The sequence below is a fragment of the Rhyacophila brunnea genome, unplaced genomic scaffold (genome assembly GCF_057557595.1).
Source record: "Rhyacophila brunnea isolate RB1 unplaced genomic scaffold, BYU_Rbru_1.0 scaffold_19, whole genome shotgun sequence".
Taxonomy (NCBI): Eukaryota; Metazoa; Arthropoda; class Insecta; order Trichoptera; family Rhyacophilidae; genus Rhyacophila; species Rhyacophila brunnea.
Window position 1 is genome coordinate 25,226,274 of NW_028232848.1, and position 22,309 is coordinate 25,248,582.

Genomic DNA, 22,309 nt, shown 5'->3' on the forward strand with positions numbered 1-22,309 from the left:
AATTTTATTGGCACACTTACGATTTTTAATAAATTCAAAAGACCTTTTGTAATATTATATTAATGGTTAGCGCCTTGAAATGTAGCAGCTAGTTATAACATAGGCACATGTAACAAAAATAAAAGTGTTATAACGACCATCGCCAAAGTGAAAATAGCTTACTAATAATTCTGGCGGTGTCAATATATATGACAGGTCTATTATTATAGGTCGATTTCTATCATTTTAAGGACGTCATAAGAATGTGTGTGTTTTCATTCTTTTTTCAAAATTAACATAGGTACTACAGCAGCGGTTTCCAACCTGGGAGGCGCGCCTCCCAGGGGAGGGGCGATCTATTGCCAGGGGAGGCGCCAAAATTTTTGAATAAATTATTTTTTATACCATAATATCTACAAATAAATAAAAGTTCATATCTTAACGTAACAGTGAAAATTCAGTGCATGAATGTTTATTTTAATATATAATACATATATTTAAATCATATTAAAAAAATATTTGGAGCGGAGAAATTTAAAAATGGCGCTTTTGCAAACGCTCTGTTTCGGTAATGCACAAAACGACCGCTGATTGCATGAAAACAATAACCTCAAATTTAAATGTCACTCGTAGCTAAAGTGTCAACTGAAGCGTATAAGCAGGGTGTGATATTTTTTTTTTAAATTGTTTTTGACGTGATTTCTTTAATATAATATAACAATAATACGTGTCTCCACTTTTAAATGATTTCTACGCCAGATATATTGAAGCAAACAAAAATCTATTTCCTGAGTTCTTGGTTAGTTTGCTAATGCATTTTTCATATAATTTTATTAATAGTAAAAAAAGTCGCCTGCGGCGCTGCTTTGTTTCAGGGCTATTAAATATTTTTAAAATATGGGTGAAAGATCCTGGCCTGTGGGCCCTATTCACTATGTGGAGCTCATGATAGAATCCATTATTTTTTGTCAATGAACGATGATGAATTTGGTTGACTTCTTTTAAAATTGATTGTGGTAATAAACAAGCTCATTCGTCGCATGAAAAAAAAATTAATTAAAAAATGAATTTGATATAAGTAAGTAGTAAAAACTTGTGTGTTAAAAAAGTGTCTGTATTATTTAATGAAATAAAGGGGGGGAGGCGCCAAGATTAGATTTTTTTAAAGGGAGGCGTAGTAACATTAAGGTTGGAGACCACTGTACTACAGTACAAAGGAATGAATAAAAACATAATATGGGGATTCCTTATTAAGGGGGGACATGCTCAGCGTACGTCAAAATGAAGATTTTATGCTATTTTCAGAGCATAACCCTGGACATTCCTTAAACGTTCTAGATAATCTATTTATATAATTTTGAAGCCTTATTATCCTTTTTATTTATTTTAAACATGACTGCATAAAGTATTTGTATTACATAAAATAGTATTCTTTTAAACCTCTTGCTCTAATGTTTAAGAATATAGTCATATTTCAGTACGTCCATGCGAAGTGGTGTTAAGATTTTTTATATTTATTATTTTTTAAAAGCATTTATAAAACCATAAGTAAAATTTATGTCGACATTATTATAGTGAAATATGTACGATTGAAAATTATATTGATAATCTCTGTGATCCTAAATTTGACAAGAATTAGGCATTTTATTATTTAAAAAATGGGCAAGATTTACACATTTGAAAATAATTCTAAAGATACTGATTATTATCTATGTCTTTGAACTTTCAAATGTGATAAACATTCTATGAATAATGTTTGCTTTATTATAATTATTGACCTGACTAAGAAAGTTTTTTTTTAAATACGCCATTTCTATTGGCATTCCACAGTGGTTAAGCTACAACATACGGCCGTAGCACATAAATTGACAAACAATAAATGAAGTAGGGAGTAAGATCATGTTAACGCGCGTGTTTGAACATGTACCTAACCGGTTTTTTTTTAAACGGTACAGTAGGTAAGTATTATTAGGATTAAATACTGTCTTATTACGACCAGTAAATATATTTAACTAACTTACTATTTTAATACTTGTCGACATTACCAATTTGTATTTTCTGACCGGAAAAATATATATAGGCATTCAAAGATTGTGATCGTAAGTGATATAATATAGAAGTCGGGATATTGATAATATAGTTATTTAGAAATGGCCGCTATAAAATCTAAGATGGCTACCAGAAGAGGTGGTTTTTACTAACAATCGAATGCTGTGACCCAGATAAGTATTTGTCGTGTTTTTGTCTAGTATATCAACATTTTTATAGAATAATCTAAGGTCAGTCTGGCTATATTAGGAGAGAAAAAATACGAGTCTTTTTTTTGCCATGACAGATGCGGTCATTCGCTACTTATACATTTCCAAATCACTATAGCATACCCACGACCGAATATATTTAGGCTGGAAACTAAATTGCGAATTACGATGGTAGTGCTAGTTATTGATTATCATCAAATGCAATGCAGTAATTTGTTCGAAATAAATGAAGAATTTCGATTATTTAATTAGTAACATGTATTTCAATATGCAACAATGATTTGAGTTTCCCCATCTCCACAAACCGAGGATAGTCTATTTGAAAATCAAGATCGTTGACGATCGACTTACCAGTTCTTTTGGTTTTTCATGAGAATTTCAACATCTTCCTCCATAACCACAGTTTTTCTCTTGTCCCAACACTTCAAAACTCTGTTTTTATATGCACATGTTATATAGTATAAAGTTGGTTAAAATAAAATGCTTGACGAACTTGAAAATGACAATAATGACTATAGAATTGATAAAATTTCATCGAATTCGCAATAAATCAAATGAAAATTCGAATCAACCGTTTGATGAAATCATAAGTAGATATAAGAATGAAATCTTTGTAACGTATTAAACGAAGTACTTCTCTTGAGAAAAGCTGTGATTTTACACCTCTGATCCGAACAATCGTTGCAAATTGAATCATGTTTAATTTATCCAACATTTCAATTTCCCCTGGGGCGGAAACAGAGCTGATTTTTTCTATTGAGTTACCCGGAAAAATAGATTGGATTTTTGAAAATGTTCTCAAGAAGCGTTTGTTCTATAGAAAGGTGAGATGTCAAGGATTTTTTCGGTATTAACCGATTTCTTTTTGAATTGAATAAAAAATGTTTATAATAATAATGGAGTATACTTCTGGTATTTGCGTTTTCATTTTAAAACTCCTTCGGTGGAAAAAACAACAAACGACAGATTCGACTGTATTCTCCAACATTTTTGAATTTCTTCTGAGAATAGAATGTTATGATAAAACTTACGAGTATATTAAAAATTAATAATAAATTAATCTATTGGTAAGAAAGAAATAACCGTAAAAATAAATAAGTAAAATCAAGGCTGTGATTATGGTCGTATGATATTTTTACCATGTTTTATAAAATGAAACAAGATAAGTACCTTGATAGTACTGACCAGTAATTGCTTAACGTTTCACTAAAGAAAAAGTCCAGTATTATACCGTTATATCAGGTTAGGTTCAGCGTTCGCAACTTAGCGTTATTCTTGTCAGGTCTATCATTTTTCAATATAGGCATCTAGCTTGCAAAAAAATTATCTAGCTTATGGCGTTTTTGCTAGCGTTTTTTGATGCCTTCAACAGCATTAAATGTGGTGAACGCTGGATACTTAGTTCATTATTGTTGTCTAGCACATCAAGTTTCTGACTATCAGATAGGTATTTAATGAAGGTAGATCAGTATTTGAGGAATAAAATAACACAATAAAACAATAGAAGCATTGTTAGCTTTATCTTATAGTGATATTATAATGGTATCTGATATTATAATTTAATATGTACTTAGGTATGTCGCATCGGATTGACAATTATTATTGATTCCACTCTCTGGTATTTCATACTGTCACATAAAAAGGTTTCATTAAAACAATATGAGAAAAGTCAACGCTCCTGATACAAACCCATGAAAAAACTACATTATGAGACTCTTTACCCGGAAAAAAATCTGTATTGAAAAGATTGAACCAATTTTTGATAATCATATGATGACAGTTAGTAGGTGTGATAATATTATTACAGATTTATAGTAGCACATACATTTTATTGGCAAAAATAAAGTAATTTTAAAATTATCGGTTTTTGTCTTTTAAATCAAGGTATCAATTAAGTGCCCTTACTACTTATATTACGTAGTTGCACTTACTAATAATTTATTAAACCATTTATTTTATTCAAATAAAAATTAACATGAATTGAGAATGTGACATTATATAGTATTGAAAACACCTAAGATAATACTAGAAAAGATCTTCTTTTTTTTAAGTATCTACGAGCACCCTAGTTTATTTAGTAAAACATATTGATGTGAATTCAGAGGTAACCAATTCAAGTTACGTCGGGTTTCGTCTTTTTAAAATAAAAAAAAATTCTAGCATGAATATTATAATATCTAAGATGATTTAAAATTAGGTATAATAATAATATTCAATGCATAGTTATGTACGTTTATGATGACATGATGATTAGGTATGGTGTAGTTAGCTTATTTTTTAGTAAAACAAATTAGTCGGAATCCAATGGATGTGTGTTTGAGTTCCGCAAAAATATTGTTTATGAAATGTTACTAATTATGTATTTTGAAAGCTTCTAATTTATTTATTTGCTTATAGACAGCGCATGCAACTAAGAATAAAAACTTAGAAGATGTACCTAAGATCTTAGTAGTAAATTGACAGAAAATAGTGGCATTACTATTAATTATTAATCATTGGAAACTTTTCAGTACAAATATTCAATTAAATTTCTTATCAAAAATTGATTTTTCTTTTTTTGTGGTACTATTTATAGCCAGATAAACGCCACAAATAGATGTACAAGATGACATAATACCGAATACAATAAACCACAAAGTCCGCCTATTTTAATACTGATTAGGAATGGTTTCATTATTTTTAAAGTAAACTGGTCATAATATTTTATTAAGTGTTGTGCTTTTTGTTTATTTTTTTCTCTCAATATTTTCAGAAAAATGAGATAAAAGAGCGGACATCTAAAAATACCTGCTATTTCAAAAAAATATCGCTTGGACGACTTCTTTCGCAGACGGACGCAGCTAAGTGAGACTTTGTCAACTGTCGTTACTTTTATGCGATAACAACTGTTAAGCCGAGAGTTCCTTGTAAGCAACGCAGCCCAGTACTTAACAAGTTAAACTTCACACAACATCTCGTGGGATCAACACAGTATCGTATCATAACATTTTACCCAAAGGCATATAACATTAAACAGTGAAACAAATAACAGAACACTCAATATACTCTCAGTATTAATAACTATTGTGCTTCATTGATTAAAGAAAAACCTTTTTTTTGCAGAGGTGTAGCAATTGGGGGTGTTAAAGATGAGAAACACCCAGGGTCAGGATTTAAAAGGCGATAAACGTCATAAGAATCAGTCATCAGAAGATGAACTGAGACATAAAGGTACAATATTCCACGAAACAACTTGTTTCACGAATAGTTAAAAATGCGCATTTTTTTTCAATGCCATTAAAGCTTTATTATCAGAGCTCGGAGCAGAAGCATGGAGCACTAGAGCAATAGGGTTTTACCCGACTAAGAGCGGAGCCGGAGCACCGAAAATTTGTAGTGCTTCACTGCTGACGCGGAGCAGATTGAACAGAACAGAAGTATTACGTCCTGGAGCGGAGCAACTCATAAAAGGGTCTGCTCTAACCCTCTGTTTATTAGTCATAATTTTTATCATGAATATTTTGAGGAAAATAAAATATTTTTTCAACTTTTATTTAACTTTTGCCATATTTCCACTAAACAAATCATCTTTATTTGAGGGGGTGGCAATTTTAGGCTGGCACCCGAGCAGCAGACACCCTTAGTGCGTCCTTATTTGACTGCGCAATGGTAGACGATCGTCATAGAGATTGTAGATCCGGTGCACCTTATATCCTTCATGGCTAGTCTTTATAGCTATTATAAGGGGAGTTATGTTGTTTTTAATTGTTTGGTCAACTACCCCGTTATTATTACAGACGGTTTCTTTTGTATGTGACATGAGATATTGTATGGGCAGCGTTGAAAGAAAACACGAGTTGGTATTTTATATCATTTATATGCACAAATACACTAGTGGTATTACATGGCACATAGCATGAAGTTATATTAAACATTTTTTTACAATATGTAAAGGTTTCTCATGATCCTTTTAATTTAGAAAAGGGCTGAGTGCCCTTATGACCTCTACATAGATTGAAGATCTATAGACAACTATCATTTCCGACTCGCTATTGTCTATGCGCTAAACGTGAGCATAGACAATAGTGTGTCAGTTGTAGAGTTGAGTAAAATCTCTACACTTTGTCATAATAAATGTGAACAATATAAAATTCGAAAAAAAAATCTGAAAATGCTGAGATCTCGTGGATAGCAAAACTTACCAAATATTCCATAAATAACAACTTTTCTCGTTTTTTCTTAGTCGGATTCAACTTTTTCAGTCATACAAGTCGCAGAAAATATGAAAACCTGGAACAACTCGTAATGTTTGGTCGGGTCAAAGATCGGAGGGAGAGGAATGAGCTTCTTCCTTGTCGACAGATCGAATTATTCAAAGTCAAGTGTCTTCTATGCGTATCGTTGAATGGCGAGAGAGAAAAATAAAAGCCGTGGAGAAGACTGTCAGACAAATCATATCATCTGGCTCAGATCCTCACTTATAACGTCCTAACGAAGAAGATCATAATAGTTTGTGTTGGCTATATACAATACTATACGGCATAATATATTAAAAAATTCTTTACGCTACATATACGTATGAAAACTTTGCGAGTGAGCCACTGGCGGAAAGGCAGTAGTATGAAAAGCTCAATTTAACTGAAAAGCTCGTTTGACTTAATTTAAGTTACACAAGCTCTTGTGTTTACTTTCACGTTGAAATTTTGAAATTGATTCAATGTTCCAAGTGGAATTTGTTAGAATAAATTACACTGAATTATATATTATTTCAAAGGTCTGGCAACACAATGGTTTCGGCAAGGAAACTTAAACATAGTGAGACCTTTTAGTAGATTTATTTGGACCGTGCTCAATGTTATTTTATACTGAGACTATCCAAGCATGAATAGTTAAAATTAGTGAAAATTGCAGCTCTCAGAACCTATTTTTAATAAATTTAATTAATTTAATCTATTTTTTTCGTGTATTCATATTTAAATGTACGTTATTATATTACACAGTAATTCAAGATCAAGACATCAATAAAATGATACGAAACGTAATATACCTAATATGTCGATCGCGAAATAATGAATTCGCACTCGCTGGGTCAGGGCTACCTATAATCTAACACATTTGATAAAAAAGAGACTCCATTATCTTTGTTGTAGTATGTATTTTTGTGTCTTTATTCATTTAAAAATATTTTATTTATATAAATAAATATTAATTCAAAGTATTCCAATATTATATTAAATATTATTTATGTTTGTCTTCAATAAAATAGTAGACTTTTTAAGGTGATGCTGGCACTAGTAACTACAATAAAACTGCAGTCTAGATTTGATCAAATTTAAATACTATCTCTTCTATTCACCATCAATTTCCACGCGATCATTATGCGAGGATAAAGGTAAGAAATTACCTTAACAAACATTAGCTGCTTTTGAAAGTTATGTTTATAGTGTACCCAACAAGTGCAACCTCCGAAGACTTTGGTTGACGTGGATTACAATGATCAATATTATGGTCAAATACTGGATTTACATAATTTTGCTAAACTGAATTATTAACAAATACAAATACATTTCTAGAGAATGAGATAATCGCTTCAGTGTGAAAGAGGACCGGGCACGGTGACTAATTGTCTTTTAATAATCTATGTTCTGCGGATTTTACATGGCAGAAGTGGTGATGGATCTGGCAAAGGACCAAAGTGAATGATGCTTTGATCTGATGCTGGATGGTGATACAGTCAAACTTTTAAATGAGTAAAAATACACTAAATGAAAAATTAGACGCTCTTACTGCATTTTATTTATAATCTATGATATTTTTTAAACTTTTATATTTACGAAAATATGTCCCCAGGACGTTGAAAACAATTTCAAGTAATTTTTAGTACCTAAATATTTTTTCTTTCAATTAAACATGTCAATATGCCAAAAGTTATTAGCTTTGTATCAATTAATTAAATTATACTGCAAAATATAAAATAAATTGGAAAACTTTTTTAATTAGTGCGAAAATGCTAGAGGTCCAGGCGATTCCCACTTTCATACAAATCGATTTTCTTTTAGTATAAAATTTTCTTTTTCTCTCTCTCTCTCTGAGGCTTTATTAAATTTTCCTCTATAATATATTCAACGGTGTCAGCAGATGGCCGAAGGCTAACCCTCATCTTTGAATTCAGTTTAAAATTTTTGGTCATGCAACGATTTTTTTTCTTATGAAAACTTGCTCAGAATTTGTAAAATAAAATTTCTTCCACGGATTCGTATCATATTATAACAGTCTTATATTAAAAAAAATAAAATTTTCATTTTAATAAACATTATAAATTATTATTCTCGACTATTATGAAAACTATATTATACTACTTAAGGATTTAAGTTTAATTGTGAAATAGGTTTCTGATGTTCCTGAATAAATAAATAAATTGCTAGAAATAAAATTATCTACAGTGTGTTATTATTTTCATCTGTATATTGCTGAATAAAGACCAGCTCAAGCTTTTATCATAACAGTTTTATAGGTTCTTTATTCCTGGTTGCCCAATGCCTAAATGTTACTCAATTATACCTTAGAGCACGATGCAGAACCATACTTAAGCACGTAAACCCCTAATATACACGCGTATCTTTAAGAAGGTAATATCGGCAACTTAGTTTGCATTGCCTACAGTATCCACAGATAATAATACATCATAAGGCAGATAGTAAATCTATGGAAAAGTCACTTTCTCAGAACAAAATCATTTAAAATACGGCCAATTGTACGCCTAAGTAAGTCGAGGTAAATTAGCAACTTCAGGGTGGTGTTTATTGTCAAGTTACTCCAGATAGTTCTTAATATTTTTCCGATCTAGTGACACTAGTGGTGGCATTTTAGTACCGTTGGATTATCGCAATTATCATCCCGTCTACGAGATATGTGTCCAGCAAATCTATACTTAAAGCTTTTAGCATACTTTATTAGGTCACATTCTCTCGTATCCATTCGTTACCTTTTCTGTCTATACGTGTCATGCTTAACGCATACCTCGATTACTAAAAGACCAAGTATCTTATTGACTACTTAAAATTATGTTCTTTTAAAAATAATCAATATTGACGACAACTATTTTCAATTGTATGATGTTATGTGTCTAGTATTAATTACTGAAAATTTGTATATAAATATATAAAGTGAAACAACAAATACGTAGTAAACTGATGCTGTCGACTTCGGATGACATTGTCAATTTTTGTAAAATAATCATTTTAACAGTTATTTATTTCATCATAAGTTGGTGTCAATTCTTTACAAAACAAAAAAATTCCTAATCTTCATCCACGCTTTTAGGTCACTAGATAATAAATTATTATATTTATAAAAAAAAAACTAATCGTACCGTGAAAAATAAATATTTTAAAATAGCCTATGTTGAAATACAATTAAATAAAATTTTTATTTAACTATTTTTTTATTCAACGAATTATTCACAAGCTTTAAGAATATAACATTCTAATTATTGAACATAAATATATTAAAAAACAGTAGCCAATATAGCTTAATTTAGAAAGCAACTTAGTAGTATTTAAAACCATTAGTTAAAATTTGTCGTAATTAAGTATGACTCATTTAGCATTGTGGGCAATTTGCGTGAGCGCAATACTCGAGTGATGCAGGTCCAATTCTTGCGGGTGTTTTACTTTTATCAAAAAGATTTTTTCTATTGGTTATATTATAATATTCTCTCAAAAGTGTTTTGATAAAAGCGACAAAAATTTAAATATAAAAAGAAAACATATAAACATACAAAAGCATTGAAAACTGATGCTGAGTAAGTACCTCTGCTACACCGAAGTACATTGGAATATGTATATGTCTGAGAGCGATTGAAGACACATAATATTCATATTCCAATGTACTTCCATGTAGCGAAGTTACTCAGAATTTACCCACTAACCAAATATTTAGTTAAAAATTGATTTTTTTACCCAGTCTCTCAAAAGGTTACCGACTACTAATGTAGATAGTGTTTGTTACTTTTAAAAAAAATAATTAAACCCTAAATCTAAGTCATAGTCAAAAAATATTCATTTAGTTGTTAAATATCTAAAATCATGCCATTAAAACAATACACAATTTTGGATATTTTATAAATAGAAGAATTCTTATGGATTCAAGCTCTGTGCTATTCCATTTAAGTCGTTTTTTGCGACCCGGGTTTCGCTTTTCGGCATCTTCAGGCGTCGTGTACACTCACCAAAGGCAAACACACACTGACAACGAACACCCTTAACTCTACCTTATATAGTAAATTAATACAATAGAGTAGGTAAAAACTCCATTACCTACCTATTTAGTCAGAGGTTACAACAAAAAATACAATAAACAAATTAAGAATAGCTGAAGTGTCAGTAAAAAACCTAATTAGTAAAAACCCTATCTTATTAATAACAAGACACTGGACAGCATATTATTATAGTAAATCGTCAAACCTAATAAAAGGTCAAAATTCTTTATAACAATAAAAATACTACACTCAAGAGGTGTAAATCGTCAATTCTAAGAAAAATAATTAATCGAGTTAACTAATGAGATATTAGTCTTTAATAACACTCTTACAAGGTACCTACTTTTATAACATTATTTTTTAACAAAAACAAAATTATACATATTATAAACTCGCTTAATATAATAGAATATATAACTCACCTAATATAATATATATATTATACAACTATACATACCTAAATCCTCATCCATAGACTCTCATACAAACATATATAAATTGTGTGTCAATACAATTGACCATAATGTAGTCTCATATTATGTAAAACATCATATAGGATATAACAAAGGGCTACTAGGAAACCTCTGACTAAATAGGTAGGTAATGGAGTTTTTACCTACTTTATTGTATTGAATTACTATATAAGGTAGAGTGAAGGGTGTTCGCTGTCAGTGTGTGTTTGCCTTTGGTGAGTGTACACGACGCCTGAAGATGCCGAAAGGCGAAACCCGGGTCGCGAAAAACGACTTAAATGGAATAGTACAGAGCTTGAATCCATTAGAATTTAAATTCAAATTCCATCAAGTACCTTCGGTCGAAAGTATTAATATTATAAGTAGAAGAATATTTTTTATCGTAATTTTTTTAGTCTAGTCTTAGGTTAAAAAAATTAGAAACCTAAATGTCATTGGGCATCGTGGCCGATTGTTGCATTAAAAAAATAAAAAAAATAATATATAATAATAAGCGATTGCTTCAACCGATATATTATTGTATGGAATGAAACAAAACGATTTGAAGGTATTTATAAATTATTCTCGCGAGTGTTAATTATATAAATAATAATACAGTGAGGTTCTTAGGATTGAATCAGTAATCCTAGTATCGTGTGACAAGTAAAATGATTGACCCAAATTGCAGTAGGCAAAAACCCATTTCCATTTTTCCGAAAGGGACGGGCACGCGGTATTAGTGATAAAATCGATCAATCACGTCCAGGAATTTTCCGACGATTTATATTGTGTGTGTAGGTATATTGACGTCATTTTACGAATATCTTCCTGATAGGCAGTAAATCATATCACGGGCATGTTTGGGCAACTATTGACCGGTCGGTCGCACGGTCATAAAATTGACTTTATTATTGTACCCGTGTGGAATAAAATTATTGATATATAGGTATAGTCGTGGATAGGGATTGCAATACCGAATAAAAATTTCAACACCGGTTTTTCGGTATTTCTTATTGAATACCAGTATTTCTTAAACAATAAAAAAACAGAAGTAGGTGCTTATCAATAAATATAGCTATTAATATCTTTTTCAAATATTATTTTATAACAAAAATCTACATACCTACATTTATTATGTTGACAATTAAAAATATGTATTGATCATATTTGTAGAACTAGTGATTTTTTACAAATATTTTAACCATATTGATAATTTTAACTAAAGCCCTCAAAAGTTCATCAAGTGCAAATAAGTCCGGCTACAGGAAAAGTAAAAAAAAAATTCAACGCTTGTACAGTCATCGATAATTATAGAATAATTGAACATTTTTGTCACGGATGTTTTCTATTTCGAAATAATATTATGATAATTCATCGTTACAATTAGGTACTCATATAAATATATTTGATGATATTTGTTTTATTATTTTTTCGCCTCTGTTGGATTCACTCAACATATTTTCATTTTAGCAGCACATAACTTACAATTCATTTTCAAAAGCGTAAGCAAGTGTGCTTTCTTAATACCGAAAATTTCTGTATTTGGGATTTTTAAAACCGGTATTTCAGTATTGATAAATACTGGAATACGTTTTTGAAATACCGGTATTGCAATCGCTATTTGTAGATAGATAGGTAAGGTTAGCTTCAAAAATTGTACCTGAAATTTAAAATAAATTTGATTAGGTACGTAGGTATGATAATTTTGAAAGAAAGGGTTTTGTTTTCTCTGTTTGCGATAAAGATTATAATTTTGTGTCAACGAAGGTACAATTACCATTTAATTAGTTATAATTTTAGCTAAATGCGTATACAATGTATAACAATGAAGGTGAATCTGCCCGCACTACTCTCAGTATTAATAATGCGTATCACAGGTTCTTACATTTAGTTGTGAAGCACGAATATTGTTTTATGATTGACAATGTCTCAGGAGCTGTTACTTAACTGATTGAGGTCACCATCCACTCAAATGTGCTTTAACTGAGTTTACATGAATTTTATTTAAAAGTGCCTATGGGAGAGATGAGTACATAGAAATAAAAATTCTAGTGAATTTACTAAAAACATCTTCATGTTGACAGTATGATGCCGTCTTGAGTAACTTTTCGTAAACATTTTAGGACATATTATGGACATGTTGAATGAGGAACAAGGCCAAGCTCATAGAGATTGTGGAGAGTAGAGAGTCAGAGTGGTTATCTCCATTCGCCATTTGATATATGTTTTGGCACACAATTTATGACAGTTTGTAATGGTATTAAAAAGTATGTAGCCAATGAGATGTCGACTGATTAGTACGTAGTGGTTTTAAACCAATGAGATTTTTGTTGTCACTGAGCCCAAACTGAAGGTGGGCAATGTATATATTTCATTTGTATGGGCGTCTCTATGAGTGCGATAAGTAAATCAAACCTCATTGACAACTACTAACTATTATTCAATAATCCATATACATGATAGTATATGATATTATATAATAATATTTCATAACACGTGAAAGTTGGTCAGCTACGTTCGATAGATCATGACTTATACACCACTAAAAAGACCTTACATGAGAGAAAGTGGAAGAAAGATATATCACGCTGTGGTGATTGGAATGTGTAGAAAAGATACAGTATTTTTTCTGAAATAAAAAATTTAACATTCTTTTATATTCATAAGTACAAAAACGCCAATAATATAAATATGCTTAGCGCCAGATTCTTACTAAAATTGTGTAATATTATAAGTAATAAAATTTACCTTAATTTATTGCCTTCTGATTAATATAATTTAAAATAAATACCTCAGTTATGAGTAAATATTAAGTATAATTTAAAAATAAAGTAAATATTTATTAAATTATAATAAAAATTGAAAAAATATTTTAATTTCTTTTAAAATACGTATTTAAATTAATAATAATATGTAATATATAATAAAAACAATATTAGTAAAAAATATTTTCTCAATTTTATTCACTATCACTTTGTTTACTTTCGTCCGACGGCAAAAGATGTCATTGTATTACAGCTTATAATAATAATATTATTCTGTCTGAGCATTTATTTTAGGATCGAATAATCCATTTACTCAGAAGGATTTATATTTTTTTCTGAAATATACTTAACTTATTATCTATCTTATACTTATAGGTAAGTACTTAATTGCTATTTTTATACCTTTTAAATTTAAATGTTTCATAATATTCCGAAAAGAAAATTCTATTATTTGCAGGTCGAAATAAATGGATAATTATGAAAATACTCATGAGAAGTCTTAATTCATTAAAATATAATAGTTAGGGGCAAGTTGTGTTCCTCTGGACGATTGTTCCTCTGAACAGTGGTGTTTTATCGTAAACGGGTAATTATATTTTTCTTCTTTCAACACATTCGAACGCACATTTTTACACCAGGCAAAACTGTCCTGACGTTTTGTCTCATGACTCAAAGTGAAAGACAATCAGTGTTTATTTTTTTTTCAATGAAAAAGTAAGTATTTTTGTTTATCATTAAGTGAATTTTTTATTGTAAAGACGCCTTGTATATGGCACTATTTAATGTCACATAACAGCGTATTGTTTTAGAATGCTTTAGAGATAATTACCTCTTTGATAACTTTACCCCAAAAAGTATAACATAAAAAACCGTTAAAAATTGACATGTCATGTTCCTCTGGACAAATATTTGATTGTTCCTCTGGACACGTCCAGAGGAACAATACATCTCTTTTTTATGAACAAAGTAACTTAATCTCCACCCAGTTCATATTAAAGAGCCACGCAGAAAACTTATAAAGACAATGGATCACCTTGTGGATCATAACTTACTGACAATCTGTCGTAAGCAATTTTAAGTAGCAGGTAATGCTCCACTCAGTGATGATATTTTTACAGAAGATGATTTTTTATCAGTATACGTTAAAGATCGTCTGCAAAATCTTGAACCAATTATAATAAACCAACAGGAGGACGGCTCTATTTCAGTCATGGAAACAAAGAATTCTGAGTCAATCGAAGTTGCTCAAATGCCAACTGAGCAGGTGCACGAGACATTTTTTTCTTACCTCGAATTGCAAGAAAATGCACCATTTTCATAAAAGCACCATCAAAGAAAATCATCTGTGGTAGTAAGCCAGGAAAATCCCGGATATTGACTAACACACCAGAGAAAAATGCATTAATATCAGTGACAATGAAAAGAAACATAAAAAAGGAATCTAAAAACAAAATTATCCGGGATATATTAAGCCAAAACTAAAACTGAAAAAAGGGAAACAATTATTGATTCTGTCGATCTCGGTATCAGCCTAATGCCACAAAACATGCATCGAGAGATCTTAAGTAATGAGTTAATGGTTACTTGTGGCATTTGGAAAAGATTGGGTACTGAAGCTAGCGTACCTAATAAAATGTGATTGATACATGCCAGTAACACGTTCACAAGTCATGTGTTGCCAAGAATCATAGGGGAAACATACCAGGGAGTGACGTAAAGGTTTTTTTTTGTGTGAAAAATGTTATATTTGAAATAATGAATCGGACAAATCTGTCAGTAGTGAGTAGGTATCTATTAATTGCAGATGTACTTAAAAAGAGATAAAATTTGACTATGTTTGTCTACTTAAATAGTACTTATGTATAACAAAAATGAATAATTTTTATTGTCAATTTAAATAAAAACATTTTGAGTAATAAATATCGTTTTATATATAGGTTATTCCTAAGTTAAAATGATTGATTATGTGCTGTCCAGAGGAACAATACTGTCCAGAAAAACATGACCCTATGTCCAGAGGAACATTCATGGGCATGTTCCTCTGGACAATTTAGGAGTTTTTATAAAAGTGTCTATATCTCGCTTATTTAAAAACATTCACTGAAACAAAAAATAAAAAATGATGCATCATTTATCTGAGCTCGAAATAGTTTAACCTTTTTTTCTAATTGTTTTAAAGTTTTTGAGAAAAAAAATCAGGAAAGCTTAAAACTGGAGATTGTCCAGAGGAACACAACTTGCCTCTAATATCAATGTTTTCAATTAAATTAAATTATTGTATTGTGCTGCGCACGTCTGTATAGACTGTGTGCTCCAAACCCACGAGTAATGTTCTGATATAACCGTAACAATGTATGCGGGATTTCTTCTATTCACCATTGAGAAGGTTAGTGCCAGGAGCTCCCCAGTTCACTCTACCGATCCAAAAACTCATAAATTACAGTCTACTTTATTATCATAAGTATTTATACATTTTGATACATTTATTTCTCACCACCACACATGCGTACAGCTCTTTGCATGCGAGATTCTGAGCTCTGCACTTTCAGGATATAGAAGCATTTTTTACGTTTACACAGAAATGCTGTATTAGCTGAAGAATAGATTCTAGTATACACTTAATGGTAGATATTATACACCACAAGAGCATAAAGTGTTAAGGTGCTATAATGTTGCTAAGTAGAATTAACCAAAATTACTTTGTATTAATACCATTAAAATAGAGTTTTACTACGTAAAGTCAGTTGAATTAATTAACTACTAAAACTACTTATCTATTATCATGTGTGTAACAATAATGTATGTACTCTAAAAGCCATGCAATTTTATCAATATTGGTCGAATGGTTTTTGAATTATAACATTAAAAAAATTAATGGACAATTTTATTATGTGATGGAGGTAGATAATATACCTACTTATTCATATTTTTTATGAAAATTTTCCAGTATATAGAAAATACACTCAGCATCTCTCATACTTAAAAAATGCGATTCATTCTGATCAAAAATTCAACAAAAAGCACATTTTAAAATTTATCAAAAACGAATTTCGCAAGAGTACTGAGTAATCTATTTCTGATACCCGCCGTATATTTTTTTTATTGTAGCGGCCCAAAAGAAAGGAATAAAATCGCTCCAAATGCGGGATTATATTATATTTAGAAATTCAAAAAGGGCGCGAGAAAAGACGGATTCTTTAATCAAAGTCAGTGGGTATAAAAAAAAGTGAGACGGCGGTCAACAAACGAGTTATTTCCCAAGTTTTATTTATTCTGCCCTAATGATCGCCACTGAATTCCAGCGATAAATAGCAAACAGAATGCGTGCTAAGAATATATAAAGTTTATCCCGTGCAATAGTGCAATAGAAGAAAGTTTACCAGTATGAAAATAAATCACAATAATATAACCTATATAATTTGTGTTCCAAAGTGTTCCAATATTTGACTCGACGAAAGAATCTATTTATCTACCTACCTACTGCGTTTTATTTATAGTTTATAATATTATGTGATATGACGTTGAACTTATCTCAACCTAACCTAACCCACACTTAAATGTCGATTAAATATTAATTGATAAACAATCAAGCGTTCATAATAAAGTAACACTTATTTTTTTAAATGAATGAGTGTATGCATTTATCTGACAATTTTAAACATCTGGTACCACTCCGATTGCCTAAATTAAAACAAAAGTGACAGGTGTCAATATTCTATACAAATTACAATCGTTAAGCAAAATCGATTTCAGTACCTTTATACTTACGATTATCTTAGCAAACATTGAAGTCTTGCATTATTTACCATTTTTTTTTTAAATTATATTATTTAAACTATTGTAACTAGTTTTACATGCTCAAACATTTGCAGGTGCACAGGTTTTGAAGGATTTAATTGAATTTTTTAGCATAGGCATTTGGACGCCAAAAATTCGCGGACCACTGTGTCTAAACTATACATTGGCATTGTTAAATATACAACCAAGCTTACTGCTTACCGTTTTCTTGGGCCATGATTAATTAAATTTGATGTAAAGTAGAAACAATGATCGAGTGTGATACAATACAACACGCGTGAATTTTTTTGTATTACTTTACTGGAGTTACAAGGTATGAACACTGACAAAATAACAACTTCTGAGATACAAGGAATTAACAATGTGCTTTTGCTACAGTAAATATTTTTTTGGAGTTACAATATATGAACAAATCGATAGACAATTAAATTTACTATCTGCATACATAACTTATTTTGGGCTAAAGGTGGAGTTACAAGTTCCGCGCATTTTTTAATTTAGTAAATTAAGAAATATTGTCTTGTAATACTTGCAATTCAATAAATATTGTCCGATTACTACATACTCGATAATAGGATCAGTAAGTTTTTACTCTTTCAAGGTGCATAAATAACCTGCCATTGGTAATGCTAATTGGACGTGCTATAATTGAATTCAATATGATTAATTATATGTTTTACGTGCGTGTGTTTAAGTTTGAGTACCTAAACGTTGTTAAACAAATCCTAAAATAGGGTCTACTAATCCCATTCGCCGTACTTCCATGTAATCATTTATATTTTTTATATTCAATTTTACTATTCTTATTACACTATTTTAATAAAACAGTTTCTAGTAATTTGTTTTTTCAAATATATTTTAATAATGTTTCGTTTTTTTTCATAACGTCATGTTAATCATTTATATCAGGAGTTAAAAATAATGAGTTTGGTATATTTTAGCTGTATCATAGATTTAGAAAAGGAATGCAGAAATATATGTTATTACTAAAATTTCCTTATGCTTCAAATACACTCTATGACGATTCGTCATATATATGTCGAAAAACCCGTTTCTTATGTTGGCGTCCTGTGTCATAGGGTGTCACAGAGTGTAAATACGATGTCATAGCTGTCATACAATATGTATGTATAAATGTCGGAATGACATAGATTTGATCATAGTCACTAAATCTCTCTCAGCATATATGTGCCCGATCGTCATATAGTCTATTTGAACCTTTAGCACAAAATGCTATGCAGAAACATGTCCTTAGTTAAGATCATGTTGTCTATGGTTCACTTCGTTCGTTTCTTCTATTGAAAATAATACCATATTTAAAAATTCTCTTTCCTATAGTTTAGGTAACTTATTTTGTAATTGTTAAAAGATGACAAAAATATGACAACTGCACTTTATAAATGCAATAACTTTAAATACAAAATTAATATTTAATTATAATACTCTTATGTTTCCGTTATCAGTCATTATACGTAATTTCACAGGCACCGCAAGATATTTTTTTAAACATGGTAACACTAGCGTCAAGTGTCATTCTGTCTGGCATCTTGTATTTCTGCGGACTGGCGTACAAAAAGTAAAATAATATTCTACATGTACATGCCAAACAAATTAATACTATCAATATCCATATTGAGATAAATTGTTAAATGAATTTGAGTGTATGGACTGTTTTATAGACACGCGAATTTATTTTGACAGCAGCTGTCAGTGGTAAATGTTAATACAGAAGGGGACGTGTTCATAACAAAAGCAGTCTATGGTTAAGGATTCCTTAACTCTATAGTCAGTATAGTCCATAGTTAAGTCATCCTTTTCGGCAACTTATCCTTAAGATCGAAATATTGGATTCTGCATTCCGCTCCAGGTGTGGATATACGTTGTTCTTTATCTTGATCGTAGTTAAGTCCATCCTAACAGGTTAACAATTTGACTTAAATCAATTATATTATTTCAATAAAACACTATTAAAAAATCTATTTGTGAAGCTACGGATTGTACAGTCAATGGAAAAAATACAAATGAAGAAAACATTGTGGTACCGAGCATTTATAAAATGGGTCGGTATAGAAGAGGTGAAGGTAAAAACTAAGGTTGGTTTTCACTGTCACGGGACTCTTACGGCCAGATTAAGTGTCCCGCATTTAGTTTATGCCCCCCGAGGGATTTTCTAAAGGACACTTCTTAATGTAGTTTCGATCGACCACCTCCAAAAGTGTAACGTTATGAAGATGAAATTTGAGGGAAAAAAAATCGCGACGTGTTCTTAAAAAAAAGTTTAGACAAAGAAAAGTAAATTTGGTGTAATGCCGTAAAAAAATTACGCGATTCATTGTCGTAAATCATGATTAAAACTTCGCAGTTTATCAAATTTTAGCCATAAAAATATTTATGACAAATAGGTCAGGTAAATATATATTATAATATATTTTTTTTATAAGTTACGTTGTAGTTACTTCAGTATGTTTCTATTCAGTAAAGCAATGATGCAGCATTTTTTTGCGATTGTTTCATATAACGTTCTTAAACAGCATAATAATATAAAGTAATATTTTTTATTGCTTACTATTTACATTTTAATACAGTGAATTATGTTACTTATTACATATGTACAATATAATATCATACACAATTTGAAAACACATTACAAAAATAATCCTAAGTATGCAATTTCGAGTTCTGTCCAGCGTCATAATATTGTTTTCAAGATGTCTTTTAATAATGGGTAAATAATTATTTAGATCTTTCTAAATTATGTTTATTTAATTAAAAAAATATTACATTTTCACATCTTGTTATTTATTTAAATTTAAATAAAAAATAGTATATTATTATGTTTTGATAATCAGAATATTCCAATAATAATTAGAACTGAGAGGTAAACAAAAAAATAAACATTTTTAGTCAAAGCACGACAACCGTTTTTCTTTCAAATTTTTGCATATTTTTTTCAAACTAATATTACTACTTACATTATTCGTAATTTTACCATTTCTATTTAAATTACTAATCTTTAAAGATACACTGCTTATATATTTGAGAAGTAAACTGCGGCATGTAAATATTACAATATTAGAGACGAAACAAATCCTATTATTGTACGTGGGCATATTTTTTATCTAAGTTATACATTCTTCTATTTAACTCGATTTATATTGTTTCTTAGTTTTTGTTTGTCGTATTATCTAAAACAAATTAATATTCCTTTACCTTCAACAACATTAATTCAATACTTTTTTTTATTATTAAAAACATTATAAATTAGAAATGATTCGTACGTTATAGAGCCTAAAAAGTTTTCACTTTCAATTTTATCAATCTTATACTACGTAGTTAACCTTTTGCATACATTATTTTAAATTCGTTATTACAAATTCTTTTTTTAAGTCAACACTGAAAATGAAAATGAATAAAACACGTGCAATTTTAATTAAAATATTAAATATCACAGGTTTTTACAAACAGATCATTTTCATTGTCATAATACCACGATTTTGGTTTTGTTATCTACTAGATAATGTTAGACAGGTCCATATTATATTTTATATCACGCTACGTACAAATAGTATTAGTGAAATAAGTTTTAATATTTTTTAGAATAATCTAGTTATTATAATAGCTCAAGGCTCTTCATTTTTTGTATAAATTTTGCAGATAGTTTAAATGTAAATAAACAGGTAAATTCTCAAAACTTTCTAAATTATAATATGACATTTTTATAGGTAATCAATAATTAATCGTAGATGTCCTTATCAATTCCAAAATTCCGTATCAATAATCGTAATCGTGTGTTGTTAATATAGTTGTAACGCTTAAATACCTAAATGAAACAAAATGAGAAAGTGAAATAGAAGTAGTGAAAAAAAGTACTGTTGTTTTGACTCGACGGGGCTTGAAGGATAGGGAGTAGGTAGTCGGGGGGAAGTAGCCCTTGACGGTTGCTCCGGCGGATCATAAACTAATTCGCCCCCTTTTTGCGCCAAAGTTTACGTGTGAAATATTTATATTAATAATTGTTACTTCAATTAATACCTGTCTTGAATGAGATCAACCAAATCGTACGCACGTTGATTGTTGACAAAGCCCCGGGCCCGGACTGCATTGACAATTTACTTGTCAAACGCACATGGGCCATCGCCGCGCCAGAGATTACAGCCCTCTTCAGTGACTGCATCAGGAGCGGCACGTTCCCCGATTGCTGGAAGAGGGGCTTACTTAAGGTAATCCCCAAAGCTGGCAGCCGAGAACCGTCTAGCCCCAAAGCCTACCGCCCTCTAACACTTCTGTCCGCTCTGGGCAAAGTGCTGGAGAAGCTACTGTGCCGCAGGATTGAAGCCCACCTGGAGACACACTCGCCGCTTTCCGATAAACAATTCGGATTCAGAAGAGGCAAATCAACAGTCGACGCCATAAGGAATGTGATTGCCATTGCTGAAAATTCCCGCTGTAAATACGTCCTAGGAGTTTTCCTGGACATTGCAGGTGCGTTTGATAGTGCATCCTGGCCTCTTATACTTCAAAAGCTCCGGCTGAAGAGACTACCAGGAAATTTGTTCGCGTCAATTCAAAGTTATTTCAAAAATAGATCGATCGAGTTTCGAGTTGGATCAACCACAATAGAGAGGAACACCAGCATGGGATGTCTCCAGGGCTCAGTCCTCGGGCCCCTTCTCTGGAACGTACTCTTTGACGATCTCCTTAGAATTCCGCTTCCAACCGACTGTACTGTCATCGCTTACGCAGACAATGCGCTGCTGCTGGTCCAGGCCGACAGCAGGGCGAAGATTGAGAGCACCGTTGGCAAAGCCTTAGCATTAA